Source organism: Anser brachyrhynchus (assembly GCF_964034855.1).
Source record: "Anser brachyrhynchus genome assembly, chromosome: Z".
Classification (NCBI taxonomy): domain Eukaryota; kingdom Metazoa; phylum Chordata; class Aves; order Anseriformes; family Anatidae; genus Anser; species Anser brachyrhynchus.
In genome coordinates this window covers 35,126,815-35,148,214 of record NC_137697.1, presented here as the reverse complement: position 1 = coordinate 35,148,214, position 21,400 = coordinate 35,126,815, and the positions used below count along the sequence as shown (strand labels likewise).

At 36.3% G+C, this 21,400-nt stretch overlaps 1 long non-coding RNA gene across 1 annotated transcript; it reads right to left on the bottom strand.

Annotated features, from left to right (window-relative positions):
- Positions 1 to 21,142, bottom strand: LOC308185925. Its single transcript, XR_013943826.1, has 2 exons — positions 20,838 to 21,142; positions 1 to 769 (listed from the first exon to the last, which is right to left on the bottom strand). It is a non-coding gene; the product is annotated as an uncharacterized lncRNA (long non-coding RNA).
- Between the last annotated feature and the right edge of the window lie 258 nt (positions 21,143 to 21,400).

Genomic DNA, 21,400 nt, shown 5'->3' with positions numbered 1-21,400 from the left:
TTGTATCACTACAAAAATGTCGTATATTTACTGATTGAAAAAACGTAGGTTTTGATGCTGTTACAAACACAGAGTTTAAACGGTAGGGATTAGAAAAGACAAGGAAGCGAGAAAAGGGAGGTGTGGCATCACATGAAATCATTGCCCCGGGAAGAAAAGAGCAGAGGAATGCAGCTGCCCAGCAAAATAAGCTAGAGAGCTCATAAATTATCCAGTTATAACCAGGCATACACCTCATGATAGGTGCACGTACTTAAATCCCAAATCTAGGTAGGTTACAGACCATTCCTACATACTCTCATTCCCTGACACATAAATTTTAATACTACCGATTGTGATTCACCCCTATTCTTTTCAATTAAAAACTATGGACAATGTATTCAGTAGCAGGCATCATGTAGACTCTACTCATTTTCAGATACATTGTGTCAGTATAACCTCTGAAGGGAAAAAGGCGTAATCTATATCTTAAAAAACTCAGGTCAAGGCACAGAAATTAAGTAACTTACATAATATTGCAAAGGAACAAGATCTTAGGTTTAGATTTTACCACAAAAAATGAGACACAAAGTGACATAAAAGCTCTTTGTCAAAGTGCTAGTACATTAATAGCTAAAAACATCTCTCAAGACACATAAAACTTCATTCAACTGATATGTTAGCAGCTGGGACAGTGAGATCACAAAAGACTTTCATGGTTTTATCAATTTCTTTAATGGACTCCAGATGAGGACTGAAGTGGAAACCATAGAGATGAAGCATCTTCAGCCTGTAATAGAGCAAACAGACCATTAATAATGGAACAGTAAAGTACCCAAGATGCTTTTGCAGAAATAATCGAGTATTGGCAGCAAAAGAGGAATGAACATCTGACAGCCTTTTTAAAATCTTTTGTCTGTATGATCAACTGAGTAGCCAGGGAGACACTGAAATGACCAATAATGACTGCTAGGCCAAGTCTGGAGGCATTAGCAGTTATCCTGATGCTGTTCTAACAAGAATATTCCAACCCAGAAATGGCAGAAGAAGACTGTTCTAAAGACATGCTGTCAAGTTGCCTATTCTCAAAATTTGTAATGATTTTGAATAACATAAAGAAGCTAACAATAAATGGTTATGAATTTCACCTTTTACAGGAAGGCTTTCATGATGATTTTTGTGATATCTTGACTTTTTTTTTTTATTATTTATTCTGTCCTATTTTTAATGTGTTTGACCTGACAAATGCCAGTTGCTTTTTAGTGAACAAGAACTTAAATGCAGAACTAGCTGAGTGAAATGCAAAAGAAATCACTGTGTCTTTCCTTCTACTGTCAGGCACTTCCTCAGAAACAAAGGGGCAAATGAGAATGTTTAACACTGAAAGAAACACAACTGTCCTCAGAAAATAGAGGCTTTTCTTCCCTCATTTTTTCAATTCTATGAAGCTCAAAGAAATCAGAGCTCCATTCTGTCATTATTTTCTTGTGGTAAGGCTGGATTGCTAGAGCAAGCCATAATTACATTGTTCTCTAAAGAGGAAAAACTGACCACTGTCTAATTTTTTACTATTTCTTCTTCTATAGCTGTAGAATAAACTAATCTAAACCAAAATTCTACAGGTCCATTGATGAACAGAGCTGAAAATAAAGTTATCCTGTGAACAAAGAAAAAAAACATATCAATGGAAAAGACATTTATTAAATTAGGATTATTATATGCTGCTCATTATTTCGTATTTCACCATGGAGCAAATTTTCCTTTGGGCATGGTCTTAGAAGATGAAATTCATATGAATCAGTATCCTAAGTTTCCTACAGAAATCAAGAAGAGAGTCGCTTGTAGTGCTGCAAAGGACAGAGTAGTCTCAATACATAAGCAAAGCAAGTTTTCTGGGTTACAATAGTAACTTGTTTTTTTTTTTTTTTTCTTGCAGTGTTGGAAAAACATGCAAATTATCAGGCATGCAAGCCTTCCTTGTGTGCTTGTAAGTCCTCATACTTTTCCCAAATGCAGTAGTCAAATAAATAAATAAATAGAAATATCTGCTTAAAGTCTTCTCTCCTGTTGAGTAAGTGGGCATCTCAAAATGTGATTCCCCACACGCATTCAACTTTGTTCATGTGATGGACGTACCTTCTTCCAGTTAGGATAGGTTTTGACCTTTTTTCTGCAGAATGGTGCCAAAGCACTTTCAAAAATATTGCAAGGTACAGGTTTTCCTTTCAGACAGAAAGGTACCTGTTTAACCCTCCTCTTAACATCTTTCCTGCTCAATGTGTTGGAATGTTTCCCTAGAAGTCGGAGACCCAAGTTTAACTCCCTGCCTGAGGCAATTTAAACTTACCTTTCTTTTTTCTCTGTAAAATGTTCTAACCACAAAACTAACTGGGACAGTAATAGAGCTGAGAAGCATCCAACTGCTCAAAGTACTATTTCTGTGTTTTACAGTGCATTGTAACTAGATCAAAAGGTCTTTGGAGCAGATACCAGGTGTCAGTTTTCCTTATGCCAATGGATCACTTGTCCATTCTTCATTTCTCTCCGACCCCAAAATGCTTACGTTATTTTCATAGATTCTTGCTAAAAGGTGTATATTAACTTAGCTGTAAAACAGCCAGAGGACAGGGTTCCTTATATGGAAATAAAAAATCTGAATCCGCTCAAACTGAGAAGTGGTTCAGACAGTGATTATTGAATCAGTCTCCCAGGCTGTGTGCAACGCTTTTACCTTTATGCTGCTCTGTAAAGAAGACACACAATCAATACTTCTTTCTACTTTGTCTTTGGTGAAAGTGTCTGCCACTGTTTCATTATATGAAACTTTCTCCTGTTCATATTAGGCAAGCTCTGGGTATTGCCCAGAACATCAGGCATCTGCACAATTTCACTGGGTAAGACAGAACTGGTCAATGCCCCTTTGAAAGCGGTTTTGAAAGGTGTCTCTCAGCCCACTTGATGGCAACCAACCATTTTGAAAGTGCCAGAGCTCAGCCAAAGGCACTGAAACTTAAAAATTGCTTAGAACAATTCCCCAGCACAGGACAAAAGGATTTCTCTGTCCTAACAAACACAGTTAAGAAAACAGGATAAGCCAGTTTTAATGTGGCCACCGTGTTTTGGAAGGCAAGTCAGTTAAATAATGAAATGAGCAATGCCATGGCATCAGTGCCAGAGAAAAATTCTGGTGTTAGGTACCAGCATGGAACTATCCCACGTAGGCCTCTGTAAGTATGAAAGTTCAGAAAAATACCTGAGATGATGCTGTTATAAGAATTTACTCCCTGAATATATAGCACTTTGGAAACAGTTATTTCACAGCCAGGCCACAACCGTTGAATAAATGTGAACAAAACTGATTTCACTTTTCTCCACCTAAGCAAGGTTAATTCTGTATCACTTGAGAAATAAAAATAAGGACATTAAGAAACATTAAATATTTATTGCAATAGGTATTAGTTATTACAATAAACAATAATAGATTAATACTTATTTACTATAATTGTTATTTAAGGTAGTGTGCAACCAAAAATATTGCAATAGAAGTACAGACAGGCAGGGCAAGAAGAAAGGTATAGTAATGGCATTTCTTAAGGATCTTCTAAATAGGAAAGCGTTAAAGGAAATTCATGGGTTCCTTATAGCTAAGAAGATTAAAGGTTACATGACTCAGAGCTGAAAAGTAAAACAAACAATAAAAGAAGTGCAAAGTTATAAAGCCACACTCATTCTTCTAGAATGTTAGATAAAATACTGTGCTCATTAATCTTGAAGAGGAATGAGATTTCAGTCTCAGGCAAGTCTCAGACAAAAGACATGAGAAATCTGCCAGAGTTTCTGCCAATATAAGAGAGTCTTTTTTCTCATTGTACAAACTGTAGAAAAGACAATGCATCTCAGCAACATAGTCTAAAATGAGTAAAAAATGCATTCAGTTCAGTTGGACATTTTCTCCTCTAAAAACTCTCTGAAACTAGACTCCTTCTCATCAGCTTCTAAGGCATGAAGAAAAATAATGATCTTATGAACCCAAATCCATTAACAGACTTATTACAGCTTTTAAATATGTGTATCATCTTACAGATATTAAAGAGTTACACAACTGGATAAGGCTACAAAAATAACTTCTTTCACTGTGTTATTTTTGTGCAGGTGAAACTTTTTGCACAAACTGTATTGCTCACGAATCTTTTACAGTGATTGTACGATGTTCATGTATTCAGCAAGCTCTAAGTAAATATTAGACAACATCCATGGAAAGTGAATTCTGGGTAAGTAAAAATAAGTGTTTTCAGTGGCAATATGATCTTTTGCCTAAAACAACTGGCTTCTGAAGCCCAAGGAACTGCTGCTCAGTCAGCTACATTAGGCTAGAATTTGGCTGTGATGAAGTTTAAGCGCTTTGGTTGACTACACTGTTGAGCTAAGAGCATTTAGATATATTCGTATTGCATTTCATAAAACTCTGTAGCTATGTGTCAGTTAACGTAATGCACTCTGCTGACTGTTGTGGTTTTTTTTAGCACAAATGGGCCACCACACTCACCCATCTGATCAGGGAGAAAAAACGTATTACCTGACTTTACCTTTAGCAGGAATGAGGACAGCTCTAATTTCAAAAACACATCTTGAGCTCTTAACTTTCAAGCTAAAAGAAAGAACAATATAGTGGATAATCTTGAATAAATGGCTTAAAGCAAGTAAGAAAGAAAAAAAAAAAAAAAGAAAAAAAAAAAGGTTAAACTGTTTACAGGTAATCCAGAGCAACAGAAAAGGGTTTGTTTTTAATTAACAAGTTATTTTTATGTAATTCATTGCAACTGTCTCAAAGATGTGTATAATCATTCTTACATTTAAGACGAAACTTTTTAAAAGTGTGGCTTTAAATAAAATACTATCTGCATCAGATTTATTCTTCAGTAATTTCTGTACTATACAGTATTAAAGTTAAAAAGTAGCTTAAAATAGCTACATCATAGATGCTGTAAAACAGGCCATCTTTGAGAGCTGTGATTGTGAAAAATGTAATGTAAAGCTTATAAAATTAGATAATTTAAAAAAAAGACTGTGAATTACTGTAATGTGAGTATAATACACTGTTGTGCTGGCAAGATCCTGTAATACAAACTGGTTGTATTTTAAATGTTAGCTGTGAATGACTTCAAAATTATATTCTGGATATAAAGAAAATAATAATTCTTTCATATTTGCATTAAATTATGAGGATCTAGCAGAAAATGCTGGAACTACAGCCAAGGACCAAAGGATATCTTTCTGGAAAGCCAAACTCTTAACTTTTGCCATTACTATGGAGTTTTGTAATTACATCCAAAGTGATATCTCTGCAGAAGCAGTGCTTCATACACTCCAGACCGACATGGCAAAATCTAGCCAACGAGCATACCCAGAGACTCACAGAGGAAAGACAAGTTAACCCTAAATTCTGCCAAATATATTTATGAATACCTTCATTGCTTTTATACACACAGAGATCTACACATGGCACCACCATAACGCCTGATCCAGCTTTATATTTTGAAAGCCATGCATAAATATTAAATGCAGAATCCTACAAATATTGATAACATTTGAATTTCATTTTCCATGATGTAGAAAAATCAAGGGAAAGAAAGGGAAATGATGCATAAACTGGGAAAGAAAAATGCTCTAGAAATGATGGAGGAATTTGTAAACATCTTTAACTAAAGGTGAATTTTAATGTATAACTTTCAAGGTTAGGAAATGACACTTCATCCACTTGTCCAACTTAAATAGCTAGTTTTTCTCATCCTCAGCATTTCAGTGCTTGTTCCTAGACACTACAATGCAGCTGCAACAGGTAGAAAATTATTAGACCATTTGGCATAAATGGGACCTGTTTCACCTAGCAGCCTTTGAACAATTCCCAGGCAGTGAAAATGGTCCAGAGACAGTTCCCAAAACTGGGTGTGCATGCAATCAGCTCCTCAGACATGTGCCATGCCATGTGGACTAATTGCAGCACCCAGGAATACTCCTAGGCACGTTCATTTATTTACTAGTATAGAGAATCGTCAAGACTACACCTGAACAGAGCTACAGTAGTTCTCACAGGACCCTGGGGTGGCAATTAATTCTGGAGAATGATTGTCAAGTGACACATGTCTGGAAAACAACCTAGATATAGATAAATATATTGATGACTAGGATAAAGAAAAAGAAGTCCCTCTTCCTTTACAATTCCCATTTCCAACAGTGGTAAGAAGAGCTAAGTATTTCTAACAGATGTCCTGTTGCAGTTTTGTGGGTTTGGTAACTGAGCTTGAACTAGTCAATATAAATGAAAGAGGATTCATATGTGCATCAAGAATTTTGCCACTTGTTCAGCAGGGTCATGTTTAAGCCAGACAGCTTAAGTAACAAAAAATGAAATACAATTCATGCACCAAAAGTATTAATAGAAAGAGGCATGTGTAACATTTCAATGGACCAGTTATTCATCTAGATTTTATTTCAGACTAGTTAAATGCAAGATGAACCAGCCATGTGCGGTAAATTTCTGTAACTTGCAAAACAACATTTTTCATGTGCCAACCCACTTTGGAGGCTGCAATCCCACTCATGCAATATCTTATATACTCTGAACTGCAGCTTCAATGTTCTTTAATTACACCTGAATAAGAGACATGCAGGACCCTGGGTTTTTGCAGTACCAAGTCTGGAGGAAGAAATGAGAAGTCTTAATTTAAATTGTTGTGTCCTGAAGAATCAGAATTTACTATACAGTCTGAATCATGTAAACAGTGAAGAGACACTTAAATGTAAACTTGCAAATAGGGCATATCAACAGGACAAACTACCTAATTACTGTTAAGCATAGACAGAAGTCTTAGGGGAATAAATTAAATTTATTCCACCATATTTAAATAAAGATAGAAACAGAAATGTAATATTATTATGTGTTGGTTTTTTCTTTAATACTTTTTACAATCATTCATTTCATAGAAGTAAGAGGAATTACTGTAATTCAAAACATGGCATCTAAGAATTTAAGAAAAGTAACAGCAATGAGCACTGTACTGGTCTGTCTCAGGTGTAACCTGTAGCTTGGAATATGGTTATCATTCTCATTTTAGGCTGTTTTTTTGTTTGATTGTTTTTGTTTTTGTGTGTGTGTGTGTGTGTATCTTTAAGTGCTATTTTGACATGAATATATACTATGCTACAAAGTACATCCATCAAGCAATAAGCTGTAAGAGCTTGTTTTCAATTAAGATCATTATTAGTGCTCATTTTCAAAATATATAATTATGTCTAAGTACTCAAATTTATCCATTTAATGCAATCCAAAGAATAAGATTTGAAAGTGACAATGTGTCAGTTAACCACCAATACAATCAAAAGACAAATCATCTGTTTTTCAACATAGAGTAGGAAAGTAATAGTGTAAACAAATCCATAGAAAGTATAAATATAAAATTGTATCTAATAACAACTGAGAAATTAAAATTAATTCTGATGACTACATTACTTTGTGTTTTCTTAATTGACAGAATGTGGCTACTAATTGGGTGAACTCTGCTGTAAGTATTCCTGTGATTAAATTATCTCAGAAAGATGATCACTGACAGCACCATTTGCTGAAGAAAAAAAACTATAGCTTCCAGATCAATAAGGATACCTTCAATTAAAATAAATAAATAAAAATAAAAATAAATAAATAAATAAATCCGCAAGTTAAATTGAAAAAGTCCACAAGTCTTATTCATCTGACAAAATCCAAACAGGACAGAGGTGACTGAATTGGCTGCCAAAAGAAGCAGCAGGAGTAATATTTGGCTCTGGCTACATGTTAGTTGCTGATAGCTAGTATAAGTCTACACAGTCAATTTTTCTCTTTTGTTTGTGGAAAATAATATGTAAAAGCCTGGGTTTTTGAAAGACACTACGTATAATACTCTATTGAGGGACACATGGCTGTACAGACCTTTGGCTATACTGGTTAGGCTGAAGAGGACTGCTAAGTTTTCTAAGTCCTACTCTTTACTAAAAATAAAAAAAGACAGAAAATATGTTTGCTCTTTGGAATAGTTATTATTTATGTTTATAAATAGAGGAAAACACATGCACAAGGTAGTCCTTGACAGTCAAAAGCTACACAGGACGCCACAGGCACTCCACAGGCTCATAGCAGAAGTTCCACAGGACTACCACTTCTGCTATGATAACAATTCCATAATTCAAGAGAGTCATCCTTGAGAAGTTACACTAACAGGGAACTAACAGGTCTCTGGCTTGTAGTTCCACTGCAGCTTTAAAAAAAATGCATATCTTCCATATAGTTCAATATAAATCCTTACTAATAGAAACCATAAGCATAGAATCACAGAATCATAGAATCATAGAATGGCTCGGGTTGGAAAGGATCTTAAAGACCACCTAATTCCAGCCCCCCGCCCATGCCACACACTAGATCAGGTTGCTCAGGTCCTCATCCAACATGGTCTTGAACACCTCCCAGGATGGGGCATCCACAGCTTCTCTGGGCAGCCTGTTACAGTGCCTCACCAACCTCACAGTGAAGAATTTCCTCTAGGAAAGGCTGCTATAAGGTCTCTCTGGAGCATTCTCTCCTCAGCCTGTCTTCATAGAAGAGATGTTCCAGCCCTTTGATCATCTTCATGGCCCTCCTCTGCACCTGCTTTATCAAGTCCATGTCTTTCTTATACAGGGGGCCCCAGTCCTGAATGCAGTACTCCAGATGGGGTTTCATGAGAGTGGATTAGAGGGGGAAAATCACCTCCCTTGACCTGCTGGCCATGCTTCATTTGATGTAGCCCAGGATATGGTTGGCTTCATGTCGTCCACAAATTTAATGAGGGTGTACTAAGTCCAACTGTTTGTCATCATCAAAGGTGTTAAACAGATATTAAAGACCCTCAATGACATTAAGGATAACCCCAAGCAGACATTTATATTCAGGTCCATAATTTCAAATACAAGTAATCTTAGACCCCACTGCAATAAACACATTTCCAGCTGCCTGAATACTCCAAACACCATGAGACTTTAAAGCTGAGAACTTCTTCCTTAGTGACTTACAAAGGAGAGCAAGAGGACTGAAGTATGTGGAAGGAATAAGGAAAGAAGAGTCAGCCTTCTCCAGTATGTGATGACAAGATGGCACAGAAAGCCTGAGCAGAGAGGAAGACAAAGACAAAACTACAGTTTACCATTATTTGAGTCCTTGCCAAATGCAGTGCTAGCATATCCCACTTTCCATTCCACAAATGCTGTTACATCAAAATCTAGATCCCAAAACTATATGCTATCTGCACGAGATCACAGCTAAGTATTTCTTCTTCTGAAATTTCTTGAATGGTAAGAACAGCTAGTATTGCTTTATAAAATACTGGAAAAATCACTCTTCTTCTATATTTAAAATAAATAATATTTTCTTACTTTCTTTTTAAATGTCAAACTAGAGATATCTATCCTTGGGGAAAAAATTAAATGTAAAAAGATGTAATCATTATAAAGTTAGAGTTAGATATTCACTCAATCTAACTGTTAAATGATACAGCATAAATGGAAACACCTTTTGTCTAAACCTTTCAAATGCAGAGAGCCTTCCACAGGGTCAACAAAGTAGAAGGTGCTCATAGGCTTAAACGTCCATTAAAACGATCCCTATAATTTATTAGACACAGCAGTAAACTAAGTATAATTACCAAAAGCACATTTAGTCAGCACAAATGCACTTTAATTCATTTTCATTAAAAAAAAAAAAAATCTGGATCAACTGAAAAGTTCATGTGAGTTATGTGTAATTGGACAACAACAGGAATAAAATGGATAGTCTTATAGCACTGAACTCCATTAAAGAAACATAAAAGGCAGCAAAAAATATGTTACTATGGCTACGTATGAAACACAGACTAGAATCTTAATACATTGTGATTCAAGATAGGAAATTGAAAATGTATTGAGAGGCTCTTTTGCTCTTTTAACCTATTCTGCTGTAACTTAATTAGCATGCTCTTAGACTCTTAAAAGATAGAATCATGATGAAAAGAAAATATATTCATAATACATGCTAGTAACTATTATCTCAACACGAAGCTCTGAAACCTGTGACAATCATCAACTCCATCAGAAATGATCTTTTTAAATGTAAATATTTCTCTCACTAAAAGTAGTTTCAGTTTATTACATCAGAAGACAAAGATCCACAACCATAAGCAAGAACTTACCAATAGTTAGTGTATGGCAGTCCCTCGTTCTCCATAAATCAATGAATAAATAAAGTAGGTTTCTTACTACTGAAAAATATAAATCTAAATTCCAGTATAAGACATATGTTTTCATTTGTTAAAAATAAAACTGTCATGTTGGTGCAAATAATTCTTTTTGCAAACAATTCTTTTTCTAGACTTTCTAAATCAGGATAGAGTTGCAATTAATTTAATCAGAAGTCATGCAGGGAAAACTATTTCTCTTCTATTGACCAAGGAAACTAACTGTGGACCAGCCTTTGATGAAGTAATAGGTAAAGTAATTTCTTGTTTTAAGCTGGTAAAACACATCAGAATAAGCTAAAAAAAAATCAGAAACAGTATTCTGAAGTTATTTTTGCTACATAGCAGTTACTACATTGTAAATGGGAGAGGATAAGCAACAGCAGCAGAGGTTATGTAGTTCAGGGTCATTAAGGGATTTAGCTATTGATTTATTTAACATTATGTAAGGAAAATATGATCTATGTGAAAGTGTTCTTATGTAAGCAAAATGCTCCCTTCAAAAGAATACACCTGGAGAGTATTTTCCTAGGGTTCAAATTCAAACTGGAGATCTGTCCTAGGTACATAACTGTTCAAATTCTTGCTACTACCTTGCTGGAGTTAGGAATACTCTTATCAAAATTGCAGACAATAATTGCCTGAGAAGAGAAACTAGCAAGTGAAATAGCAGGCTGAGTTCAGAAATACTTGGGCAAGTTGCAGAATAAACAGGACACAAATTGGTGAGGACAAATCCTTAAAATTAATAAGACATTATACTTAGGCAGATCTGCTTAACTGTACAAACTTGTTGAGAAATAACTGTCTAGACAGTAATTTTTCAGGAAAGGATGTAGGTGGTGTGCATGTCATCAGCTGGGCATCAATCAGCAGTGTCATGCTATTGCCAAAAAAACACACATCATACTTGGTATCTATGCTGAGGAGCACAGCCTCAGAGACACCTGAAGTGAAATTCCACTGTGCTCAGCACTAATAATGTCTCAATGGGAGAGCTATGCCATAATTTTGGTACATGGCTTAGCTGGAGAAAATCCTGAAGAGAATAACAAGCATTATAGCCTGAGAAACATGATCCTTTACAAAAGGTCCGAAAAAAATAAGGTTGTTGAGGACAAGAGAACACTGAAAAAAGCTTTAAAAATCTTCAGTATAGGGCTATTGTAAGGATGTAGGGAATAACTTGTTGCTCACTAAGAGAATCTTTCTAACAGTAAGGAATATATTCCTTCTGGAAATTAGAGCATAACACAAGATAGTTGAAGGGCTATGCCAGGTCCAGCTAGCCCAGTACCCTACCTCTGACTGACAAACAGCTGATAAGCAGAAAAGAGTATCAGAACCAGTCATACACAAATGATCCCTCCACTTTAACAGTCTCCCAGTCTGTGAGCAGTTCCATCCCTAGGCTTGCTTACACTCCACTATGAGGATTTTCAGGAACGGGTTAAGAGACACATTCCCTAGAGAATAATGTAGGTGTGATGGTCTTCATGACCTGTTTTCTGTGATTTCACAAAAGGGGAAAAGAAGAGAAAAGCACCAGCAATATGACATAGAGATCACATACAGGGGCTTTTAAATGGCTAAAGAATACCCGAAGTGGAAGAACGTTACATCCACCATTTCAGGACACAGCCCTATCTCTAAGTGCCTCAGGAAGAAACAGGAGGAAATACCAGTTGTGCTTACAGGTTCCTCCAGCATTGTGAGACCAAAACACAGCATACCTGTCAAAACCCAGGTCTCAAAACCAGCAATTATAACTATGTTTTAAATTGTATTTAAAGAACTTTAAATTGTGCTTAAACAGACCTATGTTACATCTAAAGTATCTGGTCTAGAGCAAGCAAAAATAATATTTTTTTTTCCTAATATTCACTCCCTAACACAAAGACATAATTACTAAATTGATTTTTCTAAGAGGGTTTACATATCTAGAGAAATGTTCCAAAATTACATTTCTGTTTAATTTATACATACATTATTTCAACTTGCTTATGAAAAAGCATTACATACAATTGAATTATAATATATTTTGATTTAACTCCACATATTATAAACTTAAAAGTATTTGATACACGAAGATTTTACCAAGACAATATATGGAAGGTGGGGCTTTAATTTTGACTTTTAAATAGGAAATAAATAAATGTAGTAGTAAATATAATGACAGCCAAATAGCGTTCAAACCATAAAACATTTTAATGTTTTGTTTTCAGCTCTAAAGCTTTACTAGTAGCAAGGATATTTCGACCAGGGCTGTGCATGAAGGATTTTCTGATTGAGAAGAGTCTAGGTCACACTTAGGGGAGAAGTCAGTGGTTACTGTGGTTAGAGGAAAGTTAGTCATTAATACCATGATGGGCACCCTCATGTTAGCTTCAAGGATAGCATGAGCAGGTACCATCTAGGATTGTATAGGCAACCGGAGGACAGAAGAATGAATACCACAGAGAATATCTGACTCACTAATAATTTTTCATTCAAAGAGTGAGTTTGTGCTTTTGAAGAATAAGAAGTCTACTACGGCAGCACCCCATGCAAATGCATGGTGTTATAATGCCAATAGTTTGTTTCAAACAAATGTAATGAAGAGAATGAACCATCCAAATATCTGTGGAGCACTGTACAGCAAGCACCTTTAAAACCTACATATCCGCTTCACTGTGATATAATGTTTGTCTTAAACAAGCATCTCTGGCATACTGTTTCCTTTGAGAAGGGTGCTAATCAAAACGTGATTAGCATACACCTATTCTTTAGGAACATCCACTGTATATTCTTTACACAGAAAGTTATGCTTGTAGGCCATGTTTGAACGTCTATAATTAGCAAGTAAAATTCTACAAAAGAAACAAAACTGTAATATGTTTCTTACCAAAAAGAATAGAAGAAAAAATGCTAGTTACTTTCCATATGTTAAACCTCAGACAAGTGCCTTGCTGTCTTTCACATGTTGCTGTAGAGATCAAGATAATGAAGCTGGTGACAGCTGCCTGCCAAAGCCTGCATTCCTGCATCTGTCACCGTTCTACAGCTACAAATATCAAGATACCTGTAGATTTCATAACAAATGCCTACTTCTAAAATATGGTTGTTATGAGCATAACAGCAATGTAAATAAAGGAAGTTATTTGCAACAAAAGACCTCAGCAAGAGTTTATTTTCTTAGTAACAGAAGGTCATTCATCCACAATTTCTTGTATTTCATAGTGCCTGTGTTTTCTTCATTATCACATGAAGCATCCAGATCCACTCACTGTAGATAGCTTTCCACTGTTTACCCTAGCAGTATTTTTTAAATGCTGTAGGTAATGACTGCCGCTGATATTCACAGAGACCTGGTACCTTACTGTTATATATGAAAATAGTCTGCAACATAATGTATAGTTTTTAGCACGTGAATGGGGGATACTATCAAAATATTTCTAGGGTCCTCTCTGTTATATAATACGTAGGAGACATTCTTATGCTCTGTATTACACCAATTATGTAATACTATGCTCACATGAGAGAAACAAGAACTGCAGGCAGTACTATGAATCCTATAAATTACACAAAACACTGCAAGTACATAGCAAATATCAACACAGAATAATTACAAACATCAGTAAGTGCATATAATGCAAATATTACAGATATAGGTCAAATTACAGTTTGTTTTAAAAATAATTGAAGGAAGAGCAGGTAATCAAAACTTCCTTACCACATTGAGCCCAGTTATGTTGATTGCAAGGTGTTGTTTGTTTTTTTTTTTTTTCAGAAATTTCAAAATATGTGACAAACACACATCAGTAATGCTCAGGACTCTGTCAATAATCGGTATCTTTGGATTTGGACAGTTACTAGCTAGAGAATTTAGGTATTTGCTAGAGAATGACAGCTAAATACTTACGGTTTTCTGAATATGGGGAGAGGTGGATGAAATTATAGAAATATCAAATCCAAAATCATTAGTACAAAAAAAAAATGTTCTAAAATGTTTCAGTTTTCTTTTTCCTAAACAGACTGGACCAGATGAATCAAAAAGGTTGCATACAGTGACAGAAAAGAACTGATGATTTCCTGCAGTCCAGTTCTGGCATAATGTGGGAGGAAACAAGCAAAACAGAAACTTCAACAACAAGCCAAAAGGAAGAAACAGGTCATCAAAATATTAGTTTCTGTTATCTGGACATCCTTCTCTGGGGATCAGATTGACAGAAACCACTTTGGACTATTTAATCTTACATAATTTTTATCCCGATGGACTATAGTTCAGAGCCATTTTGTTGGATGAGAATTTGAATCTAAATCTGTCAGCAGGGCATCTAATTTCCTATACAATGACCCTCCCTCTTTCTCTTCTCGTTAGGCCCTTTTAGCCACAGTGTCTAGTACAGCATAACTAAGAACCTGGAAGGTTTCAGGCACTCTCCCAGGATGATAACACCAAGCTGAGTGGAGCAGTTGACATGCTGGAGGGATGGGAGGCCACCTAGAGTCACCTTGACAGGCTTGAGAAGTGGGCCTGTGTGAACCTCATACAGGTCTGCAAGGCAAAGTGCAAGGTCCTGCATCTGGGCCGGCGCAATCCCAAGCACAAAACAGGCTGGGTGGAGAATGGATTGAGAGCAGCCCTGAGGAGAACAATTTAGGTGTGATGGTTGATGAGAAGCTCAATATGAGCCGGCAAAGTGCGCTTGCAGCCCAGAAAGCCAGCCATATCCTGGGCTGCATCAAAAGCAGCATGGCCAGCAGATCAAGGGAGGTGATTGTCCCCCTCCGCTCTGCTCTCATGAGACCCTCCTGGAGTACAGCGTTCAGCTCTGAGGCCTCCAGCACAAGAAGGACATGAACGTATTAGAACAACTCCAGAGGAGGGGCCACAAGGATGATCAAGGGGCTGGAGCAACTCTCCTATGAAAACAGGTTGAGGGAGCTGGGATTGTTCAGCCTGGAGAAGAGAAGGCTCTGGGGAGACCTTATAGCAGCCTTCCAGTACCTAAAGGGAGCCTACAGGAAAGCTGGGGAGGTACTCTTTGTCAGGGAGTGCAGTGATAGGACAAGGAGCAATAGCTTTCAACTAAGAAAGAGTAGATTTGGATTAGATATTAAAAATAAATTCTTTGCTCAGAGGGTGGCGAGGCACTGGAACAGGTTGCCCAGAGAAGCTGTGGATGCCCCATCCCTGGAGGTGTTCAAAGCCAGGCTGGTCACAGCCCTTGGCAACCTGGTCTAGTGGGTGGCATCCCTGCTCATGGGAAGAGATTTGGAACTGGATGGTCTTTTAGGACCCTTCCAACCCAAACCATTCTGGGATTCTAGCATTCTATGACTCACATTTCAGCAGCACAAAATTCATTAGAGAAGGGGAATGAAGGATGAGAAACAAAATAGATTAAAAGAGAAAGGTACATGGTTATTTTTGAAAGCAGTAACAGGTGTTGACATGCGTGGTTATTTAAGGACTATTTCATAGTTCATTAGTCTGCTAATATCATGTGAGCACAAACCTATTTAATAAAATCTATTGTTTTCAAAATTAAACTTCCAGAACCTTTGAAGTTTTAGACTTGAGCAAATACAAAATAATAATTCACCATCTTTTCCTTATTGTCTGATAAGGTGCTTTCAGTGGTATGATAATACAGCTATTAATCAGGGCTCAAAACAGCTCATGTGAGAGAATTAGGAAAATATCCTTCTGCACCACTCACGGTGTACTGTCATAAAATAGCATTGCACGGAACATGTTTTTTTTTCTTTTTTTTCCTGAGACACTTTGTAGGAACACATCCACAAAATATCTGAATCCTTTGAAATGCAATTTAAAATCTCTTTATGATTCCTCAAAAAGGTAAGTAAATAATATCATCTTTTATTACTTTACCTTTACTTAAGAAAAGGTGACTTGACAAAGGTCAGAGTACCTTTAACTAAACAAAATAAAGACTAAACTTGACATCGCTTTAGTCTCAACTCTTTACTCACATCTATAGTGTGTCCTACTATTAAAGGAATTGTTGAGCAACAGCAGCTACCAAGACCTCGCTTGTAGTTGATATTGCAATTCAAGCCTCATAAGGATCATACTGCCTTGTAAATATCATTTAGTGATTAACTGGAATTATTCATTAGATACTTTCTATATTCTGCAACAAACCATACTGTAGTCTGAAACCATTCTTCAGAAGAGTCCAGTGGTACGTATCACGGTGGTAGAGTCACGGTGGTACGTATTCACAATGGTAGGTTTTATAGCTGTTTTCAACATGGCGAAGATTCACTCACATAAGAAAGTACCTGTTCTTTTCTCGCCATAAGTTTGAATCTGCAATGTGCTTTAATGTGCTTATTTCCTGAATCTACCAGGATGTGACAGAGCAGAGCATTCCTTCTGAGCAGGATTGTGTCTTACTTCATTTCATCTAGTATTTTTGAGTTTATTCTATGTTCTTACTAAGATTTTCCTTTGATATCTTTCCTTCTCTCTGATACTTTAAAATCTATTTTTAGAAACCCATTTATCCTACATAATATGTGACCATGATTACTCTTTTTTTTTTTCCTTCTTTGAAATCTTTTTATTCCATTCCAGGAAGAAAAGAGACAAAAATCGGTTACTTTGTATTACTTGCCTCTGATCCCTTGCCTCTTTAGTTCTTCTAAATTTCTGCTAGACCTAATCAAGAGAGGAATTTCCTTCTCCACATATTGCATAACCTGTTTCTTCTGTTTTTACATTTTACAGATCATTGTAGTCACTCCCATATTATAAAATGTGAGCCTGAAGGATTGAGGTATGAGAGGATTAATATTTAATGCAAGACAGACATGTAAGCAGAGGAACAGGTGTTCTTTCAAAACTGGTTAAAGAGAAGTCAGAGAGGAACTGTCAGGAACTGCAGTGGAACTTTAATTACAGGATATGGATCCTGGCTGGCTTGTATGTATCTAAATATTTTGTTGCACTTGGCAACCACCTGCTTTCACCCTGTCATGCAGCAACACTTGGACGTATAGGAAATGGAACCAGCACTCGATAATCAAGTACTCAGAATGCATACAGAATCATCGCCGTGATCACAGCTTGTGAGCCATGCCTGAGCTACTATTGACTCACCGTCAACGCAAAGCTGCGCCAACACAGAGCATAACTTTGGGGACTATAAACAGCCAGACCTGTTAGATATATACTTGTGCAGATAGCCTGTATGGCATTTCACTCTATTGTGACCCCAGGGCACAGCAAAGCTAGTTAAAAGCCAGTACAGATAAGCCCACAAGACATGCTGCAAATTGTGAAGAGTTTCTTGGGGCAACTGTGACAGGGCCACTCAGAGCAGGAGAATCACAGCAGCTGACAAGTTCTTGTGTGCTCAGTCACTGATGGGGATACAAATGTTGGTCCTGCAAAGCTGCCTGCAGGTACCTGACTATAGGACTTCTACTCACACCCAAATCGATTAATGTTTTGTTGTTGTTTTGTTTTTGTTGTTGTTTTTAAGACTGCGAAATCCAGTTTGTACTGTGAAATGTATGGCAGACATAAAGACTGTGTTCAATAGCTATGAAAATCAGGAAAATCACTTCTCAAAGTAGCTCTGTAAATATCTGAGTTTAGATGTCTAAGCTTGAAATAGGCAACACTGACTTAAAATTGTGTCAAAATTACTACAGAAGATACCATTGTCATTATGTGAGTTAGAAAAGTCTTCTTGTGATAATATAGTATTACATTACCAATAACTGTTTCATATTTTTGAAGCTATACTGAGGAGTTTGTATTTGTACCTGGATTCCAGGTACAAATTTCTCTCCAACCTTTACCCCAAATAAGAACATCCTGCCAAGGAAATGTAAAACCGTACATACAAACAAATCAGATCAAATCCTGACATGGCCTGGAGAGTTAGATGCTCCTGTAAAATCAGTTAGTACTGTACTGAGTTCTTTTGCACTAGCCAGGGATCTAATCCATCATACACAATTCCTATTCAGCAAAAAACAACACTACAGTTAGGAGCAGAATCCTGCCCTAGGCTTTAATATGCATTAATTTATGATAGTTCATGTTACTGCATTATATGAAATAGGAAGTACACATGAAGGTTCAGTAATTCATCATATAAAGACATTTTTATCCCATTCTAAATAAAAAATTCAGACAGACACTAAACTAGCAAGAAATATTTAAGCATCCTCAGAGATCTGAAACCTCCACACTGAAGAAAAACAAGTGATGGACAAGGTTTTGTTTCCATCATCCTAATCCATAATATATAATCTTAGTACAGAGTTTTAAAGATCTTCTTTGAAGACAATGCAGCTATATTACCTTCTTCATTTTTTTAATATTTTTTGGTTAGTCTAATTCATCTGAATGAATACAGCATACAGTGAAATTCTTGAATTCTAATACATATATACATATATATGTATATATGTACATACATGTATATATGTGTATATATATGTGTATATATGTATATATGTATATACATGTATACATGTATATATGTATATATGTATTAGAATTCAATAATTATATATATATATACACACACTTCGCTGCAAAAAGCACCACAAGTGGTATCAGTGTCCATTAAATGACGTTACTACAATACATGAAGCATGTCATCCTTACCAATAAATGATACGTAGGCTCCATTGTCAAGTAAACAATTAACAAGGAGGCTGAAACACATGAAAACTGATTCATAGTGCTCAGCTTCTGGCAATGTAACTGGAAATGTCTGACATTACCATGAACATTTCCACACATTTTTGAAAAAGGGAAGATTCAGGAACTACAAGTTTCCTCTAGGAAGTACCAGATATTTTTCCTCTTTGTACACGGACAACTGCTTTGCAAATTTTTAAGACATATATGACACCACCAAACTGGGTGTTTTAGAGCATTGGTTCTTAAAATGAAGGACATGATGTACTGCAAACTAGGTGACTAGCATGTGTAATCCACATGTAACATCTTCCCCCAACAGATCTTCGTAGAAATTGAGAAGAATTCAGTACAGAATTTCTACATTCCTGTAGAATCAGACTACTGCTCTGTATGGCTACCAGAAATCTGGACATCTCAAGCTTCTGCAGTTATACAGATGGCGCATACAGTGAGTCAGCACATCTTGGGTACGCTGGTCTCTTTGTACATGTGTCATACTCAAACACATTAACACAGTAGGTCCAAACATTGTTGCACTCACTGATCATGTTATGATCACTACAGAGTGTCCAGGCAAACATATCTAGTATTTATTGAAATACAGATACCTTACAGTCTCACTCTATTAATTAACATACCTGAGCAAATAAAATGTACTGGTTAGTGTCTATTAGATTAAAATAATAATTTTATTATGTGGTACCTTTTTTATTTAAGGTAATGCAGTTCTTTTTATGTGTATTCATTTATATGTATATGGACATAGATATATATTCATATGTATTGTTTACAAGAGAAGTAATTTTACAACTAAGCCTGACAAAATGAAACCACTTATACACTTAAAAATCAATGTATGCTAATGTGATCTTTGAGTACTACTCATCCTTTGAGTAGTCAACAAGCGTAGAACTGTGTATTTACTGTACCTGCATCCCCCTCACTCTTCCTCCCCTTCTCTCCCCTAAAAAAAAAAAAAAAGAAAAAAAGAAAAAAAAAAAAGAAAAAAAAAGTAGCAAGAAATAAAGCCTTTTCCACAGCCCTGGAAGACAAACAAAATGAAAATAGTCTTTTCAGAAAGATAAATATGAAAGACATACATGACTAAAACAGACATATGGGGTACAAAATGCAAATCCAGGGAAGACAGCTGTTTGGCTAACAAGCAAGTTTAAAAATGGATATCTTTGTCCACTTGAGGGTTTTCCCTTCAGCTGGAAGAATCAGTGTAAAAGAGGAGGATTAATACAGCCCTTGAGAAAGAAGAAGAAAAAATCACTTTAAATAGTGCTCAGTTCAAAGGCTGCATTGGCTGCATTCAGCCAACTCAGGAGGTTGACCCTCTCTAGTATTTTCACTCGTTGCCCCAACACCAGCAGAGAACTTCCCTGCCTCCTGAGGTCAAGTCAGTGCACCAAAGATGTTCTGAGCAAGTCTAACAAACTCCATATGAGGAAGAAGTCCAGACAGCAGCATATCCAATATTCCTCCCAACAAATCAAAGTAAGAAATCTGTTCCTGAACAGAAAGGATGAAGTGACTGTCTGAGTTATTGTCTGTCTTCTCCTGAACCAAAGGTTTCTGCCTCAAACTTAGCACTGCTACATTCCAGAAGAAACATGCAGAAACATCTACTTAACCCTTAATATCATTCATAAGAATTTATTCCAGCACCACTCCAAGTAAACATCTGAGGAGAAGAACTGGTCACTGACTATAAACGAAAGATAGGTCTCATCTGGCTACGCTTCTCCATCTTCTCCATCTTACTTGTTAGCAATAACAGGTAGAATGTCAGAAACAAATAAACAAAAAACAGCCAACAACCAACACAGATGTATGTGTTTTCTGATTCCATGTATTAGAAGGAAGATCAATGAGAAGCAAGCAAGATTGCTTCACAGTACCTGTTTGTCTGGGCAGGTGTAAAATGTCATAGCTTATGTTCTTTATTTTTCTCTTTATTTTTTAGGTACCACACAGCCAAGATTTCCTTTCATCACAGGGTGGCACGTGCTTCCTGATACCTTACTGCCAAAATACCTGGTATAAAAAAATTATTTCGTTATTTGATTAGCAATATATGAGTAACACACAGATTCACAATATACTCCTGCCTCTCCCTAGAGCTGAGTATTATAAAAAGTACATAGACACCAACTTATTATAAAATATTCACTCATTTTTTCTCTTTGTCATGCATCTTGTTCCTTTTCCCCCCAGGTATCATGCTAACATAGCTCTTACAGTTAACAAACTCCTAGGTTCCACAGGGTTTGATTTTTCTTTCTAGTCAATCATTCAAATCTAATGTCTGTTATACACTCCAAAATACAAAATTTAGTTAAATTCATATTCAGGTTGTTACACAGCATATCAACCAATTGAAATTGTATAAAGCTAGGCAATAGGCCATTCACACATTCAGTTCCACTCTTCCAGTTTTTATTAGCACTGTTACAGCAAAGAA